We start from the raw sequence: 24,102 nt of genomic DNA, 5'->3' as shown, positions 1-24,102 counted from the left end.
TTTATAATTATATTATATTTCATCACTGAAAATAGATGCCTTTTGCTTTGAGGCTGTGGCCACGTTATTTTTCTGTCCGACACCAATCTTCGTTGGTTTCCTGTGAGGTATTTTGGATCCCCATCTCTTGCTATGAACTGACAAAACAGCAGAATCCCCTTGACAATCTTGATTTCTCAAGGGAAATGGGAGAACACTATACACCATCCAAGATATTAAAATATTGTCAAGGCCCAACACTGATGAATACTCTGAGGAGATGGCCTGTGAGGCGCCGCCTTTCAACTTTTCCTCCTTAGTATGGTGGTCAGTAACATGCGGGAGACTGCGGAGGGGGTCATTTTTTTAATTGTGAACTGATGTGCTTTTACTCAATTCGGGAACCTCACAAGCCAAATTTGTAGTATTTTGCACGAATTGCAAGAGATGTTTGAATGTCGACGGTTGAAGTGGAAGCTCGTATTGAGCTTGCTAGAGAATGATTTGCCAAGCCTTGGATAGCTCAGTTGGTAGAGCGGAGGACTGTAGTGGTAAAACAGGCATCCTTAGGTCGCTGGTTCAAATCCGGCTCGAAGGACTTTTGCCAAATGCACATTTTATTGAATACTTGGAAAGTAAAATACTTGGAAAGTAAAATAACAGCCAATTTATAATTATATTATATTTCATCACTGAAAATAAATGCCTTTTGCTTTGAGGCTGTGACCATGTTATTTTTCTGTCCAACACGAATCTTCATTGGTTTCCTGTGAGGTGTTTTGGATCCCCATCTCATGCTATGAACTGGCAAAACAGCAGAATCCCCTTGACAATCTTGATTTCTCAAGGGAAATGAGAGAAAACTATTCACCATCCAAGATATTAAAATATTGTCAAGGCCCAACGCGGCTGAATACTCTGAGGAGATGGCCTGTGAGGTGCCGCCTTTCAACTTTTCCCCCTTAGTATTGTGGTCAGTAACATGCGGGAGACGGCGGAGGGGGTCATTTTTTTAATTGGGAACTGATGTGCTTTTACTCAATTCGGGAACGTCACAAGCCAAATTTGTAGTATTTTGCACGAATTGCAAGAGATGTTTACAAGTCGACGGTTGAAGTGGAAGCTCGTATTGAGTTTGCTAGAGAATGATTTGCCAAGCCTTCGATAGCTCAGTTGGTAGAGCAGAGGACTGTAGTGGTAAAACAGGCATCCTTAGGTCGCTGGTTCAAATCCGGCTCGAAGGACTTTTGCCAAATGCACATTTTATTGAATACTTGGAAAGTAAAATACTTGGAAAGTAAAATAACAGACAATTTATAATTATATTATATTTCATCACTGAAAATAGATGCCTTTTGCTTTGAGGCTGTGGCCACGTTATTTTTCTGTCCGACACCAATCTTCGTTGGTTTCCTGTGAGGTGTTTTGGATCCCCATCTCATGCTATGAACTGGCAAAACAGCAGAATCCCCTTGACAATCTTGATTTCTCAAGGGAAATGAGAGAAAACTATTCACCATCCAAGATATTAAAATATTGTCAAGGCCCAACGCGGCTGAATACTCTGAGGAGATGGCCTGTGAGGTGCCGCCTTTCAACTTTTCCCCCTTAGTATGGTGGTCAGTAACATGCGGGAGACTGCGGAGGGGGTCATTTTTTTAATTGGGAACTGATGTGCTTTTACTCAATTCGGGAACGTCACAAGCCAAATTTGTAGTATTTTGCACGAATTGCAAGAGATGTTTACAAGTCGACGGTTGAAGTGGAAGCTCGTATTGAGTTTGCTAGAGAATCATTTGCCAAGCCTTCGATAGCTCAGTTGGTAGAGCTGAGGACTGTAGTGGTAAAACAGGCGTCCTTAGGTCGCTGGTTCAAATCCGGCTCGAAGGACTTTTGCCAAATGCACATTTTATTGAATACTTGGAAAGTAAAATACTTGGAAAGTAAAATAACAGACAATTTATAATTATATTATATTTCATCACTAAAAATAGATGCCTTTTGCTTTGAGGCTGTGGCCACGTTATTTTTCTGTCCGACACCAATCTTCGTTGGTTTCCTGTGAGGTATTTTGGATCCCCATCTCTTGCTATGAACTGACAAAGCAGCAGAATCCCCTTGACAATCTTGATTTCTCAAGGGAAATGGGAGAACACTATACACCATCCAAGATATTAAAATATTGTCAAGGCCGAACACTGATGAATACTCTGAGGAGATGGCCTGTGAGGCGCCGCCTTTCAACTTTTCCTCCTTTGTATGGTGGTCAGTAACATGCGGGAGACTGCGGAGGGGGTAATTTTTTTAATTGTGAACTGATGTGCTTTTACTCAATTCGGGAACCTCACAAGCCAAATTTGTAGTATTTTGCACGAATTGCAAGAGATGTTTGAATGTCGACGGTTGAAGTGGAAGCTCGTATTGAGCTTGCTAGAAAATGATTTGCCAAGCCTTCGATAGCTCAGTTGGTAGAGCGGAGGACTGGAGTGGTAAAACAGGCATCCTTAGGTCACTGGTTCAAATCCGGCTCGAAGGACTTTTACCAAATGCATATTTTATTGAATACTTGGAAAGTAAAATACTTGGAAAGTAAAATAACAGACAATTTATAATTATATTATATTTCATCACTGAAAATAGATGCCTTTTGCTTTGAGGCTGTGACCACGTTATTTTTCTGTCCAACACGAATCTTCATTGGTTTCCTGTGAGGTGTTTTGGATCCCCATCTCTTGCTATGAACTGGCAAAACAGCAGAATCCCCTTGACAATCTTGATTTCTCAAGGGAAATGAGAGAACACTATACACCATCCAAGATATTAAAATATTGTCAAGGCCCAACGCGGCTGAATACTCTGAGGAGATGGCCTGTGAGGTGCCGCCTTTCAACTTTTCCCCCTTAGTATGGTGGTCAGTAACATGCGGGAGACTGCGGAGGGGGTCATTTTTTTAAATGGGAACGGATGTGCTTTTACTCAATTCGGGAACCTCACAAGCCAAATTTGTAGTATTTTGCACGAATTGCAAGAGATGTTTACAAGTCGACGGTTGAAGTGGAAGCTCGTATTGAGTTTGCTAGAGAATGATTTGCCAAGCCTTCGATAGCTCAGTTGGTAGAGCAGAGGACTGTAGTAGTACAACAGGCATCCTTAGGTCGCTGGTTCGAATCCAGCTCAAAAGACTTTTGCCAAATGCAAATTTTATTGAATACTTGGAAAATAAAATACTTGGAAAGTAAAATAACAGACAATTTATGATTATATTATATTTCATCACTGAAAATAGATGCCTGTTGCTTTGAGGCTGTGGCCACGTTATGTTTCTGTCCAACACGAATCTTCATTGGTTTCATGTGAGGTGTTTTGGATCCCCATCTCTTGCTATGAACTGGCAAAACAGCAGAATCCCCTTGACAATCTTGATTTCTCAAGGGAAATGAGAGAACACTATACACCATCCAAGATATTAAAATATTGTCAAGGCCCAACACAGCTGAATACTCTGAGGAGATGGCCTGTGAGGCGCCGCCTTTCAACTTTTCCCCCTTAGTATGGTGGTCAGTAACATGCGGGAGACCTCGGAGGGGGTCATTTTTTTAATTGTGAACTGATGTGCTTTTACTCAATTCGGGAACCTCACAAGCCAAATTTGTAGTATTTTGCACGAATTGCAAGAGATGTTTGAACGGTTGAAGTGAAAGCTCGTATTGAGCTTGCTAGAGACTGATTTGCCAAGCCTTCGATAGCTCAGTTGGTAGAGCAGAGGACTGTAGTGGTAAAACAGGCATCCTTAGGTCGCTGGTTCAAATCCAGATTGAAGGACTTTTGCCAAATGCAAATTTTATTGAATACTTGGAAAGTAAAATGCTTGGAAAATAAAATAACAGACAATTTATAATTATATTATATTTCATCACTGAAAATAGATGCCTTTTGCTTTGAGGCTATCGCCACGTTATGTTTCTGTCCGACACCAATCTTCGTTGGTTTCCTGTGAGGTGTTTTGGATCCCCATCTCTTGCTATGAACTGACAAAACAGCAGAATCCCCTTGACAATCTTGATTTCTCAAGGGAAATGGGAGAACACTATACACCATCCAAGATATTAAAATATTGTCAAGGCCCAACACGGCTGAATACTCTGAGGAGATGGCCTGTGAGGCGCGCCTTTCAACTTTTCCCCCTTAGTATGGTGGTCAGTAACATGCGGGAGACTGCGGAGGGGGTCATTTTTTTAATTGGGAACTGATGTGCTTTTACTCAATTCGGGAACCTCACAAGCCAAATTTGTAGTATTTTGCACGAATTGCAATAGATGTTTGCATGTCGACGGTTGAAGTGGAAGCTCGTATTGAGCTTGCTAAAGACTGATTTGCCAAGCCTTCGATAGCTCAGTTGGTAGAGCGGAGGACTGTCGTGGTAAAACTGGCATCCTTAGTTCGCTGGTTGAAATCCGGATTGAAGGACTTTTGCCAAATGCACATTTTATTGAATACTTGGAAAGTAAAATACTTGGAAAATAAAATAATAGACAATTTATAATTATATTATATTTCATCACTGAAAATAGATGCCTTTTGCTTTGAGGCTGTGGCCACGTTATGTTTCTGTCCGACACCAATCTTCGTTGGTTTCCTGTGAGGTGTTTTGGATCCCCATCTCATGCTATGAACTGGCAAAACAGCAGAATCCCCTTGACAATCTTGATTTCTCAAGGGAAATGAGAGAAAACTATTCACCATCCAAGATATTAAAATATTGTCAAGGCCCAACGCGGCTGAATACTCTGAGGAGATGGCCTGTGAGGTGCCGCCTTTCAACTTTTCCCCCTTAGTATGGTGGTCAGTAACATGCGGGAGACTGCGGAGGGGGTCATTTTTTTAATTGGGAACTGATGTGCTTTTACTCAATTCGGGAACGTCACAAGCCAAATTTGTAGTATTTTGCACGAATTGCAAGAGATGTTTACAAGTCGACGGTTGAAGTGGAAGCTCGTATTGAGTTTGCTAGAGAATCATTTGCCAAGCCTTCGATAGCTCAGTTGGTAGAGCTGAGGACTGTAGTGGTAAAACAGGCGTCCTTAGGTCGCTGGTTCAAATCCGGCTCGAAGGACTTTTGCCAAATGCACATTTGATTGAATACTTGGAAAGTAAAATACTTGGAAAGTAAAATAACAGACAATTTATAATTATATTATATTTCATCACTGAAAATAGATGCCTTTTGCTTTGAGGCTGTGGCCACGTTATTTTTCTGTCCAACACGAATCTTCATTGGTTTCCTGTCAGGTGTTTTGGATCCCCATCTCTTGCTATGAACTGGCAAAACAGCAGAATCCCCTTGACAATCTTGATTTCTCAAGGGAAATGAGAGAACACTATACACCATCCAAGATATTAAAATATTGTCAAGGCCCAACACGGCTGAATACTCTGAGGAGATGGCCTGTGAGGCGCCGCCTTTCAACTTTTCCCCCTTAGTATGGTGGTCATTAACATGCGGGAGACTGCGGAGGGGGTCATTTTTTTAATTGGGAACTGATGTGCTTTTACTCAATTCGGGAACCTCACAAGCCAAATTTGTAGTATTTTGCACGAATTGCAAGAGATGTTTACAAGTCGACGGTTGAAGTGGAAGCTCGTATTGAGTTTGCTAGAGATTGATTTGCCAAGCCTTCGATAGCTCAGTTGGTAGAGCCGAGGACTGTAGTGGTTAAACAGGCATCCTTAGGTCGCTGGTTCAAATCCGGCTCGAAGGACTTTTGCCAAATGCAAATTTTATTGAATACTTGGAAAGTAAAATACTTGGAAAATAAAATAACAGACAATTTATAATTATATTATATTTCATCACTGAAAATAGATGCCTTTTGCTTTGAGGCTGTGGCCACGTTATGTTTCTGTCCAACACCAATCTTCATTGGTTTCCTGTGAGGTGATTCGGATCCCCATCTCTTGCTATGAACTGGCAAAACAGCAGAATCCCCTTGACAATCTTGATTTCTCAAGGGAAATGAGAGAACAGTATACACCATCCAAGATATTAAAATATTGTCAAGGCCCAACACGGCTGAATACTCTGAGGAGATGGCCTGTGAGGCGCCGCCTTTCAACTTTTCCCCCTTAGTATGGTGGTCAGTAACATGCGGGAGACTGCGGAGGGGGTCATTTTTTTAATTGGGAACTGATGTGCTTTTACTCAATTCGGGAACGTCACAAGCCAAATTTGTAGTATTTTGCACGAATTGCAAGAGATGTTTACAAGTCGACGGTTGAAGTGGAAGCTCGTATTGAGTTTGCTAGAGAACGATTTGCCAAGCCTTCGATAGCTCAGTTGGTAGAGCGGAGGACTGTAGTGGTAAAACAGGCATCCTTAGGTCGCTGGTTCAAATCCGGCTCGAAGGACTTTTGCCAAATGCACATTTTATTGAATACTTGGAAAGTAAAATACTTGGAAAGTAAAATAACAGACAATTTATAATTATATTATATTTCATCACTGAAAATAGATGCCTTTTGCTTTGAGGCTGTGGCCACGTTATTTTTCTGTCCGACACCAATCTTCGTTGGTTTCCTGTGAGGTATTTTGGATCCCCATCTCTTGCTATGAACTGACAAAACAGCAGAATCCCCTTGACAATCTTGATTTCTCAAGGGAAATGGGAGAACACTATACACCATCCAAGATATTAAAATATTGTCAAGGCCGAACACTGATGAATACTCTGAGGAGATGGCCTGTGAGGCGCCGCCTTTCAACTTTTCCTCCTTTGTATGGTGGTCAGTAACATGCGGGAGACTGCGGAGGGGGTCATTTTTTTAATTGTGAACTGATGTGCTTTTACTCAATTCGGGAACCTCACAAGCCAAATTTGTAGTATTTTGCACGAATTGCAAGAGATGTTTGAATGTCGATGGTTGAAGTAAAAGCTCGTATTGAGCTTGCTAGAGACTGCTTTGCCAAGCCTTCGATAGCTCAGTTGGTAGAGCAGAGGACTGTAGTGGTAAAACAGGCATCCTTAGGTCGCTGGTTCAAATCCCGATTGAAGGACTTTTGCCAAATGCAAATTTTATTGAATACTTGGAAAGTAAAATGCTTGGAAAATAAAATAACAGACAATTTATAATTATATTATATTTCATCACTGAAAATAGATGCCTTTTGCTTTGAGGCTGTCGCCACGTTATGTTTCTGTCCGACACCAATCTTCGTTGGTTTCCTGTGAGGTGTTTTGGATCCCCATCTCTTGCTATGAACTGACAAAACAGCAGAATCCCCTTGACAATCTTGATTTCTCAAGGGAAATGGGAGAACACTATACAGCATCCAAGATATTAAAATATTGTCAAGGCCCAACACGGCTGAATACTCTGAGGAGATGGCCTGTGAGGCGCGCCTTTCAACTTTTCCCCCTTAGTATGGTGGTCAGTAACATGCGGGAGACTGCGGAGGGGGTCATTTTTTTAATTGGGAACTGATGTGCTTTTACTCAATTCGGGAACCTCACAAGCCAAATTTGTAGTATTTTGCACGAATTGCAATAGATGTTTGCATGTCGACGGTTGAAGTGGAAGCTCGTATTGAGCTTGCTAGAGGCTGATTTGCCAAGCCTTCGATAGCTCAGTTGGTAGAGCCGAGGACTGTCGTGGTAAAACTGGCATCCTTAGGTCGCTGGTTGAAATCCGGATTGAAGGACTTTTGCCAAATGCACATTTTATTGAATACTTGGAAAGTAAAATACTTGGAAAATAAAATAACAGACAATTTATAATTATATTATATTTCATCACTGAAAATAGATGCCTTTTGCTTTGAGGCTGTGGCCACGTTATGTTTCTGTCCGACACCAATCTTCGTTGGTTTCCTGTGAGGTGTTTTGGATCCCCATCTCTTGCTATGAACTGACAAAACAGCAGAATCCCCTTGACAATCTTGATTTCTCAAGGGAAATGGGAGAACACTATACACCATCCAAGATATTAAAATATTGTCAAGGCCCAACACGGCTGAATACTCTGAGGAGATGGCCTGTGAGGCTCCGCCTTTCAACTTTTCCCCCTTAGTATGGTGGTCAGTAACATGCGGGAGACTGCGGAGGGGGTCATTTTTTTAACTGGGAACTGATGTGCTTTTACTCAATTCGGGAACCTCACAAGCCAAATTTGTAGTATTTTGCACGAATTGCAAGAGATGTTTACAAGTCGACGGTTGAAGTGGAAGCTCGTATTGAGTTTGCTAGAGAATGATTTGCCAAGCCTTCGATAGCTCGTCGCTGGTTCAAATCCGGCTCAAAGGACTTTTGCCAAATGCACATTTTATTGAATACTTGGAAAGTAAAATACTTGGAAAGTAAAATAAAAGACAATTTATAATTATATTATATTTCATCACTGAAAATAGATGCCTTTTGCTTTGAGGCTGTGGCCACGTTATTTTTCTGTCCGACACCAATCTTCGTTGGTTTCCTGTGAGGTATTTTGGATCCCCATCTCTTGCTATGAACTGACAAAACAGCAGAATCCCCTTGACAATCTTGATTTCTCAAGGGAAATGGGAGAACACTATACACCATCCAAGATATTAAAATATTGTCAAGGCCCAACACTGATGAATACTCTGAGGAGATGGCCTGTGAGGCGCCGCCTTTCAACTTTTCCTCCTTAGTATGGTGGTCAGTAACATGCGGGAGACTGCGGAGGGGGTCATTTTTTTAATTGTGAACTGATGTGCTTTTACTCAATTCGGGAACCTCACAAGCCAAATTTGTAGTATTTTGCACGAATTGCAATAGATGTTTGCATGTCGACGGTTGAAGTAGAAGCTCGTGTTGAGCTTGCTAGTGGCTGATTTGCCAAGCCTTCGATAGCTCAGTTGGTAGAGCCGAGGACTGTCGTGGTAAAACTGGCATCCTTAGGTCGCTGGTTGAAATCCGGATTGAAGGACTTTTGCCAAATGCACATTTTATTGAATACTTGGAAAGTAAAATACTTGGAAAATAAAATAACAGACAATTTATAATTATATTATATTTCATCACTGAAAATAGATGCCTTTTGCTTTGAGGCTGTGGCCACGTTATGTTTCTGTCCGACACCAATCTTCGTTGGTTTCCTGTGAGGTGTTTTGGATCCCCATCTCTTGCTATGAACTGACAAAACAGCAGAATCCCCTTGACAATCTTGATTTCTCAAGGGAAATGGGAGAACACTATACACCATCCAAGATATTAAAATATTGTCAAGGCCCAACACGGCTGAATACTCTGAGGAGATGGCCTGTGAGGCTCCGCCTTTCAACTTTTCCCCCTTAGTATGGTGGTCAGTAACATGCGGGAGACTGCGGAGGGGGTCATTTTTTTAACTGGGAACTGATGTGCTTTTACTCAATTCGGGAACCTCACAAGCCAAATTTGTAGTATTTTGCACGAATTGCAAGAGATGTTTACAAGTCGACGGTTGAAGTGGAAGCTCGTATTGAGTTTGCTAGAGAATGATTTGCCAAGCCTTCGATAGCTCGTCGCTGGTTCAAATCCGGCTCAAAGGACTTTTGCCAAATGCACATTTTATTGAATACTTGGAAAGTAAAATACTTGGAAAGTAAAATAAAAGACAATTTATAATTATATTATATTTCATCACTGAAAATAGATGCCTTTTGCTTTGAGGCTGTGGCCACGTTATTTTTCTGTCCGACACCAATCTTCGTTGGTTTCCTGTGAGGTATTTTGGATCCCCATCTCTTGCTATGAACTGACAAAACAGCAGAATCCCCTTGACAATCTTGATTTCTCAAGGGAAATGGGAGAACACTATACACCATCCAAGATATTAAAATATTGTCAAGGCCCAACACTGATGAATACTCTGAGGAGATGGCCTGTGAGGCGCCGCCTTTCAACTTTTCCTCCTTAGTATGGTGGTCAGTAACATGCGGGAGACTGCGGAGGGGGTCATTTTTTTAATTGTGAACTGATGTGCTTTTACTCAATTCGGGAACCTCACAAGCCAAATTTGTAGTATTTTGCACGAATTGCAAGAGATGTTTGAATGTCGACGGTTGAAGTGGAAGCTCGTATTGAGCTTGCTAGAGAATGATTTGCCAAGCCTTGGATAGCTCAGTTGGTAGAGCGGAGGACTGTAGTGGTAAAACAGGCATCCTTAGGTCGCTGGTTCAAATCCGGCTCGAAGGACTTTTGCCAAATGCACATTTTATTGAATACTTGGAAAGTAAAATACTTGGAAAGTAAAATAACAGCCAATTTATAATTATATTATATTTCATCACTGAAAATAAATGCCTTTTGCTTTGAGGCTGTGACCATGTTATTTTTCTGTCCAACACGAATCTTCATTGGTTTCCTGTGAGGTGTTTTGGATCCCCATCTCATGCTATGAACTGGCAAAACAGCAGAATCCCCTTGACAATCTTGATTTCTCAAGGGAAATGAGAGAAAACTATTCACCATCCAAGATATTAAAATATTGTCAAGGCCCAACGCGGCTGAATACTCTGAGGAGATGGCCTGTGAGGTGCCGCCTTTCAACTTTTCCCCCTTAGTATGGTGGTCAGTAACATGCGGGAGACGGCGGAGGGGGTCATTTTTTTAATTGGGAACTGATGTGCTTTTACTCAATTCGGGAACGTCACAAGCCAAATTTGTAGTATTTTGCACGAATTGCAAGAGATGTTTACAAGTCGACGGTTGAAGTGGAAGCTCGTATTGAGTTTGCTAGAGAATGATTTGCCAAGCCTTCGATAGCTCAGTTGGTAGAGCAGAGGACTGTAGTGGTAAAACAGGCATCCTTAGGTCGCTGGTTCAAATCCGGCTCGAAGGACTTTTGCCAAATGCACATTTTATTGAATACTTGGAAAGTAAAATACTTGGAAAGTAAAATAACAGACAATTTATAATTATATTATATTTCATCACTGAAAATAGATGCCTTTTGCTTTGAGGCTGTGGCCACGTTATTTTTCTGTCCGACACCAATCTTCGTTGGTTTCCTGTGAGGTGTTTTGGATCCCCATCTCATGCTATGAACTGGCAAAACAGCAGAATCCCCTTGACAATCTTGATTTCTCAAGGGAAATGAGAGAAAACTATTCACCATCCAAGATATTAAAATATTGTCAAGGCCCAACGCGGCTGAATACTCTGAGGAGATGGCCTGTGAGGTGCCGCCTTTCAACTTTTCCCCCTTAGTATGGTGGTCAGTAACATGCGGGAGACTGCGGAGGGGGTCATTTTTTTAATTGGGAACTGATGTGCTTTTACTCAGAATTGCAAGAGATGTTTACAAGTCGACGGTTGAAGTGGAAGCTCGTATTGAGTTTGCTAGAGAACGATTTGCCAAGCCTTCGATAGCTCAGTTGGTAGAGCGGAGGACTGTAGTGGTAAAACAGGCATCCTTAGGTCGCTGGTTCAAATCCGGCTCGAAGGACTTTTGCCAAATGCACATTTTATTGAATACTTGGAAAGTAAAATACTTGGAAAGTAAAATAACAGACAATTTATAATTATATTATATTTCATCACTGAAAATAGATGCCTTTTGCTTTGAGGCTGTGGCCACGTTTTTTTTCTGTCCGACACCAATCTTCGTTGGTTTCCTGTGAGGTATTTTGGATCCCCATCTCTTGCTATGAACTGACAAAACAGCAGAATCCCCTTGACAATCTTGATTTCTCAAGGGAAATGGGAGAACACTATACACCATCCAAGATATTAAAATATTGTCAAGGCCGAACACTGATGAATACTCTGAGGAGATGGCCTGTGAGGCGCCGCCTTTCAACTTTTCCTCCTTTGTATGGTGGTCAGTAACATGCGGGAGACTGCGGAGGGGGTCATTTTTTTAATTGTGAACTGATGTGCTTTTACTCAATTCGGGAACCTCACAAGCCAAATTTGTAGTATTTTGCACGAATTGCAAGAGATGTTTGAATGTCGATGGTTGAAGTAAAAGCTCGTATTGAGCTTGCTAGAGACTGCTTTGCCAAGCCTTCGATAGCTCAGTTGGTAGAGCAGAGGACTGTAGTGGTAAAACAGGCATCCTTAGGTCGCTGGTTCAAATCCAGATTGAAGGACTTTTGCCAAATGCAAATTTTATTGAATACTTGGAAAGTAAAATGCTTGGAAAATAAAATAACAGACAATTTATAATTATATTATATTTCATCACTGAAAATAGATGCCTTTTGCTTTGAGGCTGTCGCCACGTTATGTTTCTGTCCGACACCAATCTTCGTTGGTTTCCTGTGAGGTGTTTTGGATCCCCATCTCTTGCTATGAACTGACAAAACAGCAGAATCCCCTTGACAATCTTGATTTCTCAAGGGAAATGGGAGAACACTATACAGCATCCAAGATATTAAAATATTGTCAAGGCCCAACACGGCTGAATACTCTGAGGAGATGGCCTGTGAGGCGCGCCTTTCAACTTTTCCCCCTTAGTATGGTGGTCAGTAACATGCGGGAGACTGCGGAGGGGGTCATTTTTTTAATTGGGAACTGATGTGCTTTTACTCAATTCGGGAACCTCACAAGCCAAATTTGTAGTATTTTGCACGAATTGCAATAGATGTTTGCATGTCGACGGTTGAAGTGGAAGCTCGTATTGAGCTTGCTAGAGGCTGATTTGCCAAGCCTTCGATAGCTCAGTTGGTAGAGCCGAGGACTGTCGTGGTAAAACTGGCATCCTTAGGTCGCTGGTTGAAATCCGGATTGAAGGACTTTTGCCAAATGCACATTTTATTGAATACTTGGAAAGTAAAATACTTGGAAAATAAAATAACAGACAATTTATAATTATATTATATTTCATCACTGAAAATAGATGCCTTTTGCTTTGAGGCTGTGGCCACGTTATGTTTCTGTCCGACACCAATCTTCGTTGGTTTCCTGTGAGGTGTTTTGGATCCCCATCTCTTGCTATGAACTGACAAAACAGCAGAATCCCCTTGACAATCTTGATTTCTCAAGGGAAATGGGAGAACACTATACACCATCCAAGATATTAAAATATTGTCAAGGCCCAACACGGCTGAATACTCTGAGGAGATGGCCTGTGAGGCTCCGCCTTTCAACTTTTCCCCCTTAGTATGGTGGTCAGTAACATGCGGGAGACTGCGGAGGGGGTCATTTTTTTAACTGGGAACTGATGTGCTTTTACTCAATTCGGGAACCTCACAAGCCAAATTTGTAGTATTTTGCACGAATTGCAAGAGATGTTTACAAGTCGACGGTTGAAGTGGAAGCTCGTATTGAGTTTGCTAGAGAATGATTTGCCAAGCCTTCGATAGCTCGTCGCTGGTTCAAATCCGGCTCAAAGGACTTTTGCCAAATGCACATTTTATTGAATACTTGGAAAGTAAAATACTTGGAAAGTAAAATAAAAGACAATTTATAATTATATTATATTTCATCACTGAAAATAGATGCCTTTTGCTTTGAGGCTTTGGCCACGTTATTTTTCTGTCCGACACCAATCTTCGTTGGTTTCCTGTGAGGTATTTTGGATCCCCATCTCTTGCTATGAACTGACAAAACAGCAGAATCCCCTTGACAATCTTGATTTCTCAAGGGAAATGGGAGAACACTATACACCATCCAAGATATTAAAATATTGTCAAGGCCCAACACTGATGAATACTCTGAGGAGATGGCCTGTGAGGCGCCGCCTTTCAACTTTTCCTCCTTAGTATGGTGGTCAGTAACATGCGGGAGACTGCGGAGGGGGTCATTTTTTTAATTGTGAACTGATGTGCTTTTACTCAATTCGGGAACCTCACAAGCCAAATTTGTAGTATTTTGCACGAATTGCAATAGATGTTTGCATGTCGACGGTTGAAGTAGAAGCTCGTGTTGAGCTTGCTAGTGGCTGATTTGCCAAGCCTTCGATAGCTCAGTTGGTAGAGCCGAGGACTGTCGTGGTAAAACTGGCATCCTTAGGTCGCTGGTTGAAATCCGGATTGAAGGACTTTTGCCAAATGCACATTTTATTGAATACTTGGAAAGTAAAATACTTGGAAAATAAAATAACAGACAATTTATAATTATATTATATTTCATCACTGAAAATAGATGCCTTTTGCTTTGAGGCTGTGGCCACGTTATGTTTCTGTCCGACACCAATCTTCGTTGGTTTCCTGTGAGGTGTTTTGGATCCCCATCTCTTGCTATGAACTGACAAAACAGCAGAATCCCCTTGACAATCTTGATTTCTCAAGGGAAATGGGAGAACACTATACACCATCCAAGATATTAAAATATTGTCAAGGCCCAACACGGCTGAATACTCTGAGGAGATGGCCTGTGAGGCTCCGCCTTTCAACTTTTCCCCCTTAGTATGGTGGTCAGTAACATGCGGGAGACTGCGGAGGGGGTCATTTTTTTAACTGGGAACTGATGTGCTTTTACTCAATTCGGGAACCTCACAAGCCAAATTTGTAGTATTTTGCACGAATTGCAAGAGATGTTTACAAGTCGACGGTTGAAGTGGAAGCTCGTATTGAGTTTGCTAGAGAATGATTTGCCAAGCCTTCGATAGCTCGTCGCTGGTTCAAATCCGGCTCAAAGGACTTTTGCCAAATGCACATTTTATTGAATACTTGGAAAGTAAAATACTTGGAAAGTAAAATAAAAGACAATTTATAATTATATTATATTTCATCACTGAAAATAGATGCCTTTTGCTTTGAGGCTGTGGCCACGTTATTTTTCTGTCCGACACCAATCTTCGTTGGTTTCCTGTGAGGTATTTTGGATCCCCATCTCTTGCTATGAACTGACAAAACAGCAGAATCCCCTTGACAATCTTGATTTCTCAAGGGAAATGGGAGAACACTATACACCATCCAAGATATTAAAATATTGTCAAGGCCCAACACTGATGAATACTCTGAGGAGATGGCCTGTGAGGCGCCGCCTTTCAACTTTTCCTCCTTAGTATGGTGGTCAGTAACATGCGGGAGACTGCGGAGGGGGTCATTTTTTTAATTGTGAACTGATGTGCTTTTACTCAATTCGGGAACCTCACAAGCCAAATTTGTAGTATTTTGCACGAATTGCAAGAGATGTTTGAATGTCGACGGTTGAAGTGGAAGCTCGTATTGAGCTTGCTAGAGAATGATTTGCCAAGCCTTGGATAGCTCAGTTGGTAGAGCGGAGGACTGTAGTGGTAAAACAGGCATCCTTAGGTCGCTGGTTCAAATCCGGCTCGAAGGACTTTTGCCAAATGCACATTTTATTGAATACTTGGAAAGTAAAATACTTGGAAAGTAAAATAACAGCCAATTTATAATTATATTATATTTCATCACTGAAAATAAATGCCTTTTGCTTTGAGGCTGTGACCATGTTATTTTTCTGTCCAACACGAATCTTCATTGGTTTCCTGTGAGGTGTTTTGGATCCCCATCTCATGCTATGAACTGGCAAAACAGCAGAATCCCCTTGACAATCTTGATTTCTCAAGGGAAATGAGAGAAAACTATTCACCATCCAAGATATTAAAATATTGTCAAGGCCCAACGCGGCTGAATACTCTGAGGAGATGGCCTGTGAGGTGCCGCCTTTCAACTTTTCCCCCTTAGTATTGTGGTCAGTAACATGCGGGAGACGGCGGAGGGGGTCATTTTTTTAATTGGGAACTGATGTGCTTTTACTCAATTCGGGAACGTCACAAGCCAAATTTGTAGTATTTTGCACGAATTGCAAGAGATGTTTACAAGTCGACGGTTGAAGTGGAAGCTCGTATTGAGTTTGCTAGAGAATGATTTGCCAAGCCTTCGATAGCTCAGTTGGTAGAGCAGAGGACTGTAGTGGTAAAACAGGCATCCTTAGGTCGCTGGTTCAAATCCGGCTCGAAGGACTTTTGCCAAATGCACATTTTATTGAATACTTGGAAAGTAAAATACTTGGAAAGTAAAATAACAGACAATTTATAATTATATTATATTTCATCACTGAAAATAGATGCCTTTTGCTTTGAGGCTGTGGCCACGTTATTTTTCTGTCCGACACCAATCTTCGTTGGTTTCCTGTGAGGTGTTTTGGATCCCCATCTCATGCTATGAACTGGCAAAACAGCAGAATCCCCTTGACAATCTTGATTTCTCAAGGGAAATGAGAGAAAACTATTCACCATCCAAGATATTAAAATATTGTCAAGGCCCAACGCGGCTGAATACTCTGAGGAGATGGCCTGTGAGGTGCCGCCTTTCAACTTTTCCCCCTTAGTATGGTGGTCAGTAACATGCGGGAGACTGCGGAGGGGGTCATTTTTTTAATTGGGAACTGATGTGCTTTTACTCAATTCGGGAACGTCACAAGCCAAATTTGTAGTATTTTGCACGAATTGCAAGAGATGTTTACAAGTCGACGGTTGAAGTGGAAGCTCGTATTGAGTTTGCTAGAGAATCATTTGCCAAGCCTTCGATAGCTCAGTTGGTAGAGCTGAGGACTGTAGTGGTAAAACAGGCGTCCTTAGGTCGCTGGTTCAAATCCGGCTCGAAGGACTTTTGCCAAATGCACATTTTATTGAATACTTGGAAAGTAAAATACTTGGAAAGTAAAATAACAGACAATTTATAATTATATTATATTTCATCACTAAAAATAGATGCCTTTTGCTTTGAGGCTGTGGCCACGTTATTTTTCTGTCCGACACCAATCTTCGTTGGTTTCCTGTGAGGTATTTTGGATCCCCATCTCTTGCTATGAACTGACAAAGCAGCAGAATCCCCTTGACAATCTTGATTTCTCAAGGGAAATGGGAGAACACTATACACCATCCAAGATATTAAAATATTGTCAAGGCCGAACACTGATGAATACTCTGAGGAGATGGCCTGTGAGGCGCCGCCTTTCAACTTTTCCTCCTTTGTATGGTGGTCAGTAACATGCGGGAGACTGCGGAGGGGGTAATTTTTTTAATTGTGAACTGATGTGCTTTTACTCAATTCGGGAACCTCACAAGCCAAATTTGTAGTATTTTGCACGAATTGCAAGAGATGTTTGAATGTCGACGGTTGAAGTGGAAGCTCGTATTGAGCTTGCTAGAAAATGATTTGCCAAGCCTTCGATAGCTCAGTTGGTAGAGCGGAGGACTGGAGTGGTAAAACAGGCATCCTTAGGTCACTGGTTCAAATCCGGCTCGAAGGACTTTTACCAAATGCATATTTTATTGAATACTTGGAAAGTAAAATACTTGGAAAGTAAAATAACAGACAATTTATAATTATATTATATTTCATCACTGAAAATAGATGCCTTTTGCTTTGAGGCTGTGACCACGTTATTTTTCTGTCCAACACGAATCTTCATTGGTTTCCTGTGAGGTGTTTTGGATCCCCATCTCTTGCTATGAACTGGCAAAACAGCAGAATCCCCTTGACAATCTTGATTTCTCAAGGGAAATGAGAGAACACTATACACCATCCAAGATATTAAAATATTGTCAAGGCCCAACGCGGCTGAATACTCTGAGGAGATGGCCTGTGAGGTGCCGCCTTTCAACTTTTCCCCCTTAGTATGGTGGTCAGTAACATGCGGGAGACTGCGGAGGGGGTCATTTTTTTAAATGGGAACGGATGTGCTTTTACTCAATTCGGGAACCTCACAAGCCAAATTTGTAGTATTTTGCACGAATTGCAAGAGATGTTTACAAGTCGACGGTTGAAGTGGAAGCTCGTATTGAGTTTGCTAGAGAATGATTTGCCAAGCCTTCGATAGCTCAGTTGGTAGAGCAGAGGACTGTAGTAGTACAACAGGCATCCTTAGGTCGCTGGTTCGAATCCAGCTCAAAAGACTTTTGCCAAATGCAAATTTTATTGAATACTTGGAAAATAAAATACTTGGAAAGTAAAATAACAGACAATTTATGATTATATTATATTTCATCACTGAAAATAGATGCCTGTTGCTTTGAGGCTGTGGCCACGTTATGTTTCTGTCCAACACGAATCTTCATTGGTTTCATGTGAGGTGTTTTGGATCCCCATCTCTTGCTATGAACTGGCAAAACAGCAGAATCCCCTTGACAATCTTGATTTCTCAAGGGAAATGAGAGAACACTATACACCATCCAAGATATTAAAATATTGTCAAGGCCCAACACAGCTGAATACTCTGAGGAGATGGCCTGTGAGGCGCCGCCTTTCAACTTTTCCCCCTTAGTATGGTGGTCAGTAACATGCGGGAGACCTCGGAGGGGGTCATTTTTTTAATTGTGAACTGATGTGCTTTTACTCAATTCGGGAACCTCACAAGCCAAATTTGTAGTATTTTGCACGAATTGCAAGAGATGTTTGAACGGTTGAAGTGAAAGCTCGTATTGAGCTTGCTAGAGACTGATTTGCCAAGCCTTCGATAGCTCAGTTGGTAGAGCAGAGGACTGTAGTGGTAAAACAGGCATCCTTAGGTCGCTGGTTCAAATCCAGATTGAAGGACTTTTGCCAAATGCAAATTTTATTGAATACTTGGAAAGTAAAATGCTTGGAAAATAAAATAACAGACAATTTATAATTATATTATATTTCATCACTGAAAATAGATGCCTTTTGCTTTGAGGCTATCGCCACGTTATGTTTCTGTCCGACACCAATCTTCGTTGGTTTCCTGTGAGGTGTTTTGGATCCCCATCTCTTGCTATGAACTGACAAAACAGCAGAATCCCCTTGACAATCTTGATTTCTCAAGGGAAATGGGAGAACACTATACACCATCCAAGATATTAAAATATTGTCAAGGCCCAACACGGCTGAATACTCTGAGGAGATGGCCTGTGAGGCGCGCCTTTCAACTTTTCCCCCTTAGTATGGTGGTCAGTAACATGCGGGAGACTGCGGAGGGGGTCATTTTTTTAATTGGGAACTGATGTGCTTTTACTCAATTCGGGAACCTCACAAGCCAAATTTGTAGTATTTTGCACGAATTGCAATAGATGTTTGCATGTCGACGGTTGAAGTGGAAGCTCGTATTGAGCTTGCTAAAGACTGATTTGCCAAGCCTTCGATAGCTCAGTTGGTAGAGCGGAGGACTGTCGTGGTAAAACTGGCATCCTTAGTTCGCTGGTTGAAATCCGGATTGAAGGACTTTTGCCAAATGCACATTTTATTGAATACTTGGAAAGTAAAATACTTGGAAAATAAAATAATAGACAATTTATAATTATATTATATTTCATCACTGAAAATAGATGCCTTTTGCTTTGAGGCTGTGGCCACGTTATGTTTCTGTCCGACACCAATCTTCGTTGGTTTCCTGTGAGGTGTTTTGGATCCCCATCTCATGCTATGAACTGGCAAAACAGCAGAATCCCCTTGACAATCTTGATTTCTCAAGGGAAATGAGAGAAAACTATTCACCATCCAAGATATTAAAATATTGTCAAGGCCCAACGCGGCTGAATACTCTGAGGAGATGGCCTGTGAGGTGCCGCCTTTCAACTTTTCCCCCTTAGTATGGTGGTCAGTAACATGCGGGAGACTGCGGAGGGGGTCATTTTTTTAATTGGGAACTGATGTGCTTTTACTCAATTCGGGAACGTCACAAGCCAAATTTGTAGTATTTTGCACGAATTGCAAGAGATGTTTACAAGTCGACGGTTGAAGTGGAAGCTCGTATTGAGTTTGCTAGAGAATCATTTGCCAAGCCTTCGATAGCTCAGTTGGTAGAGCTGAGGACTGTAGTGGTAAAACAGGCGTCCTTAGGTCGCTGGTTCAAATCCGGCTCGAAGGACTTTTGCCAAATGCACATTTTATTGAATACTTGGAAAGTAAAATACTTGGAAAGTAAAATAACAGACAATTTATAATTATATTATATTTCATCACTAAAAATAGATGCCTTTTGCTTTGAGGCTGTGGCCACGTTATTTTTCTGTCCGACACCAATCTTCGTTGGTTTCCTGTGAGGTATTTTGGATCCCCATCTCTTGCTATGAACTGACAAAGCAGCAGAATCCCCTTGACAATCTTGATTTCTCAAGGGAAATGGGAGAACACTATACACCATCCAAGATATTAAAATATTGTCAAGGCCGAACACTGATGAATACTCTGAGGAGATGGCCTGTGAGGCGCCGCCTTTCAACTTTTCCTCCTTTGTATGGTGGTCAGTAACATGCGGGAGACTGCGGAGGGGGTAATTTTTTTAATTGTGAACTGATGTGCTTTTACTCAATTCGGGAACCTCACAAGCCAAATTTGTAGTATTTTGCACGAATTGCAAGAGATGTTTGAATGTCGACGGTTGAAGTGGAAGCTCGTATTGAGCTTGCTAGAAAATGATTTGCCAAGCCTTCGATAGCTCAGTTGGTAGAGCGGAGGACTGGAGTGGTAAAACAGGCATCCTTAGGTCACTGGTTCAAATCCGGCTCGAAGGACTTTTACCAAATGCATATTTTATTGAATACTTGGAAAGTAAAATACTTGGAAAGTAAAATAACAGACAATTTATAATTATATTATATTTCATCACTGAAAATAGATGCCTTTTGCTTTGAGGCTGTGACCACGTTATTTTTCTGTCCAACACGAATCTTCATTGGTTTCCTGTGAGGTGTTTTGGATCCCCATCTCTTGCTATGAACTGGCAAAACAGCAGAATCCCCTTGACAATCTTGATTTCTCAAGGGAAATGAGAGAACACTATACACCATCCAAGATATTAAAATATTGTCAAGGCCCAACGCGGCTGAATACTCTGAGGAGATGGCCTGTGAGGTGCCGCCTTTCAACTTTTCCCCCTTAGTATGGTGGTCAGTAACATGCGGGAGACTGCGGAGGGGGTCATTTTTTTAAATGGGAACGGATGTGCTTTTACTCAATTCGGGAACCTCACAAGCCAAATTTGTAGTATTTTGCACGAATTGCAAGAGATGTTTACAAGTCGACGGTTGAAGTGGAAGCTCGTATTGAGTTTGCTAGAGAATGATTTGCCAAGCCTTCGATAGCTCAGTTGGTAGAGCAGAGGACTGTAGTAGTACAACAGGCATCCTTAGGTCGCTGGTTCGAATCCAGCTCAAAAGACTTTTGCCAAATGCAAATTTTATTGAATACTTGGAAAATAAAATACTTGGAAAGTAAAATAACAGACAATTTATGATTATATTATATTTCATCACTGAAAATAGATGCCTGTTGCTTTGAGGCTGTGGCCACGTTATGTTTCTGTCCAACACGAATCTTCATTGGTTTCATGTGAGGTGTTTTGGATCCCCATCTCTTGCTATGAACTGGCAAAACAGCAGAATCCCCTTGACAATCTTGATTTCTCAAGGGAAATGAGAGAACACTATACACCATCCAAGATATTAAAATATTGTCAAGGCCCAACACAGCTGAATACTCTGAGGAGATGGCCTGTGAGGCGCCGCCTTTCAACTTTTCCCCCTTAGTATGGTGGTCAGTAACATGCGGGAGACCTCGGAGGGGGTCATTTTTTTAATTGTGAACTGATGTGCTTTTACTCAATTCGGGAACCTCACAAGCCAAATTTGTAGTATTTTGCACGAATTGCAAGAGATGTTTGAACGGTTGAAGTGAAAGCTCGTATTGAGCTTGCTAGAGACTGATTTGCCAAGCCTTCGATAGCTCAGTTGGTAGAGCAGAGGATTGTAGTGGTAAAACAGGCATCCTTAGGTCGCTGGTTCAAATCCAGATTGAAGGACTTTTGCCAAATGCAAATTTTATTGAATACTTGGAAAGTAAAATGCTTGGAAAATAAAATAACAGACAATTTATAATTATATTATATTTCATCACTGAAAATAGATGCCTTTTGCTTTGAGGCTGTCGCCACGTTATGTTTCTGTCCGACACCAATCTTCGTTGGTTTCCTGTGAGGTGTTTTGGATCCCCATCTCTTGCTATGAACTGACAAAACAGCAGAATCCCCTTGACAATCTTGATTTCTCAAGGGAAATGGGAGAACACTATACACCATCCAAGATATTAAAATATTGTCAAGGCCCAACACGGCTGAATACTCTGAGGAGATGGCCTGTGAGGCGCGCCTTTCAACTTTTCCCCCTTAGTATGGTGGTCAGTAACATGCGGGAGACTGCGGAGGGGGTCATTTTTTTAATTGGGAACTGATGTGCTTTTACTCAATTCGGGAACCTCACAAGCCAAATTTGTAGTATTTTGCACGAATTGCAATAGATGTTTGCATGTCGACGGTTGAAGTGGAAGCTCGTATTGAGCTTGCTAAAGACTGATTTGCCAAGCCTTCGATAGCTCAGTTGGTAGAGCGGAGGACTGTCGTGGTAAAACTGGCATCCTTAGGTCGCTGGTTGAAATCCGGATTGAAGGACTTTTGCCAAATGCACATTTTATTGAATACTTGGAAAGTAAAATACTTGGAAAATAAAATAATAGACAATTTATAATTATATTATATTTCATCACTGAAAATAGATGCCTTTTGCTTTGAGGCTGTGGCCACGTTATGTTTCTGTCCGACACCAATCTTCGTTGGTTTCCTGTGAGGTGTTTTGGATCCCCATCTCTTGCTATGAACTGACAAAACAGCAGAATCCCCTTGACAATCTTGATTTCTCAAGGGAAATGGGAGAACACTATACACCATCCAAGATATTAAAATATTGTCAAGGCCCAACACGGCTGAATACTCTGAGGAGATGGCCTGTGAGGCGCCGCCTTTCAACTTTTCCCCCTTAGTATGGTGGTCAGTAACATGCGGGAGACTGCGGAGGGGGTCATTTTTTTAACTTGGAACTGATGTGCTTTTACTCAATTCGGGAACCTCACAAGCCAAATTTGTAGTATTTTGCACGAATTGCAAGAGATGTTTACAAGTCGACGGTTGAAGTGGAAGCTCGTATTGAGTTTGCTAGAGAATGATTTGCCAAGCCTTCGATAGCTCGTAGCTGGTTCAAATCCGGCTCAAAGGACTTTTGCCAAATGCACATTTTATTGAATACTTGGAAAGTAAAATACTTGGAAAGTAAAATAAAAGACAATTTATAATTATATTATATTTCATCACTGAAAATAGATGCCTTTTGCTTTGAGGCTGTGGCCACGTTATTTTTCTGTCCGACACCAATCTTCGTTGGTTTCCTGTGAGGTATTTTGGATCCCCATCTCTTGCTATGAACTGACAAAACAGCAGAATCCCCTTGACAATCTTGATTTCTCAAGGGAAATGGGAGAACACTATACACCATCCAAGATATTAAAATATTGTCAAGGCCCAACACTGATGAATACTCTGAGGAGATGGCCTGTGAGGCGCCGCCTTTCAACTTTTCCTCCTTAGTATGGTGGTCAGTAACATATGGGAGACTGCGGATGGGGTCATTTTTTTAATTGTGAACTGATGTGCTTTTACACAATTCGGGAACCTCACAAGCCAAATTTGTAGTATTTTGCACGAATTGCAAGAGATGTTTGAATGTCGACGGTTGAAGTGAAAGCTCGTATTGAGCTTGCTAGAGACTGATTTGCCAAGCCTTGGATAGCTCAGTTGGTAGAGCGGAGGACTGTAGTGGTAAAACAGGCATCCTTAGGTGGCTGGTTCAAATCCGGCTCGAAGGACTTTTGCCAAATGCACATTTTATTGAATACTTGGAAAGTAAAATACTTGGAAAGTAAAATAACAGCCAATTTATAATTATATTATATTTCATCACTGAAAATAAATGCCTTTTGCTTTGAGGCTGTGACCATGTTATTTTTCTGTCCAACACGAATCTTCATTGGTTTCCTGTGAGGTGTTTTGGATCCCCATCTCATGCTATGAACTGGCAAAACAGCAGAATCCCCTTGACAATCTTGATTTCTCAAGGGAAATGAGAGAACACTATTCACCATCCAAGATATTAAAATATTGTCAAGGCCCAACGCGGCTGAATACTCTGAGGAGATGGCCTGTGAGGTGCCGCCTTTCAACTTTTCCCCCTTAGTATGGTGGTCAGTAACATGCGGGAGACTGCGTAGGGGGTCATTTTTTTAATTGGGAACTGATGTGCTTTTACTCAATTCGGGAACCTCACAAGCCAAATTTGTAGTATTTTGCACGAATTGCAAGAGATGTTTACAAGTCGACGGTTGAAGTGGAAGCTCGTATTGAGCTTGCTAGAGACTGATTTGCC

General features: G+C 41.4%; 8 non-coding genes across 8 annotated transcripts; all 8 read left to right on the top strand.

Annotated features, from left to right (window-relative positions):
- The first annotated feature begins 1,137 nt into the window (after positions 1-1,137).
- On the top strand, positions 1,138-1,223 carry TRNAY-GUA (transfer RNA tyrosine (anticodon GUA)). Its single transcript is given in 2 exon segments — positions 1,138-1,174; positions 1,188-1,223. It is a non-coding gene; the product is annotated as a tRNA-Tyr (tRNA).
- A 1,206-nt stretch (positions 1,224-2,429) lies between these two features.
- TRNAS-GGA (transfer RNA serine (anticodon GGA)) lies at positions 2,430-2,515 on the top strand. The gene is given in 2 exon segments: positions 2,430-2,466; positions 2,480-2,515. It is a non-coding gene; the product is annotated as a tRNA-Ser (tRNA).
- Positions 2,516-6,298: 3,783 nt separating this feature from the next.
- TRNAY-GUA (transfer RNA tyrosine (anticodon GUA)) lies at positions 6,299-6,384 on the top strand. Its single transcript is given in 2 exon segments — positions 6,299-6,335; positions 6,349-6,384. It is a non-coding gene; the product is annotated as a tRNA-Tyr (tRNA).
- A 4,345-nt stretch (positions 6,385-10,729) lies between these two features.
- Positions 10,730-10,815, top strand: TRNAY-GUA (transfer RNA tyrosine (anticodon GUA)). The gene is given in 2 exon segments: positions 10,730-10,766; positions 10,780-10,815. It is a non-coding gene; the product is annotated as a tRNA-Tyr (tRNA).
- A 520-nt stretch (positions 10,816-11,335) lies between these two features.
- Positions 11,336-11,421, top strand: TRNAY-GUA (transfer RNA tyrosine (anticodon GUA)). The gene is given in 2 exon segments: positions 11,336-11,372; positions 11,386-11,421. It is a non-coding gene; the product is annotated as a tRNA-Tyr (tRNA).
- Positions 11,422-15,766: 4,345 nt separating this feature from the next.
- Positions 15,767-15,852, top strand: TRNAY-GUA (transfer RNA tyrosine (anticodon GUA)). The gene is given in 2 exon segments: positions 15,767-15,803; positions 15,817-15,852. It is a non-coding gene; the product is annotated as a tRNA-Tyr (tRNA).
- A 1,206-nt stretch (positions 15,853-17,058) lies between these two features.
- On the top strand, positions 17,059-17,144 carry TRNAS-GGA (transfer RNA serine (anticodon GGA)). Its single transcript is given in 2 exon segments — positions 17,059-17,095; positions 17,109-17,144. It is a non-coding gene; the product is annotated as a tRNA-Ser (tRNA).
- A 3,137-nt stretch (positions 17,145-20,281) lies between these two features.
- Positions 20,282-20,367, top strand: TRNAS-GGA (transfer RNA serine (anticodon GGA)). Its single transcript is given in 2 exon segments — positions 20,282-20,318; positions 20,332-20,367. It is a non-coding gene; the product is annotated as a tRNA-Ser (tRNA).
- The last annotated feature ends 3,735 nt before the right edge of the window (positions 20,368-24,102 follow it).

The sequence above is a fragment of the Ambystoma mexicanum genome, chromosome 1p, assembly GCF_040938575.1.
Source record: "Ambystoma mexicanum isolate Mex_15411 chromosome 1p, UKY_AmexF1_1, whole genome shotgun sequence".
Lineage (NCBI taxonomy): Eukaryota > Metazoa > Chordata > Amphibia > Caudata > Ambystomatidae > Ambystoma > Ambystoma mexicanum.
Note: the sequence above shows the minus strand (reverse complement) of the source record. Positions and strands in the feature narration are given on the sequence as shown.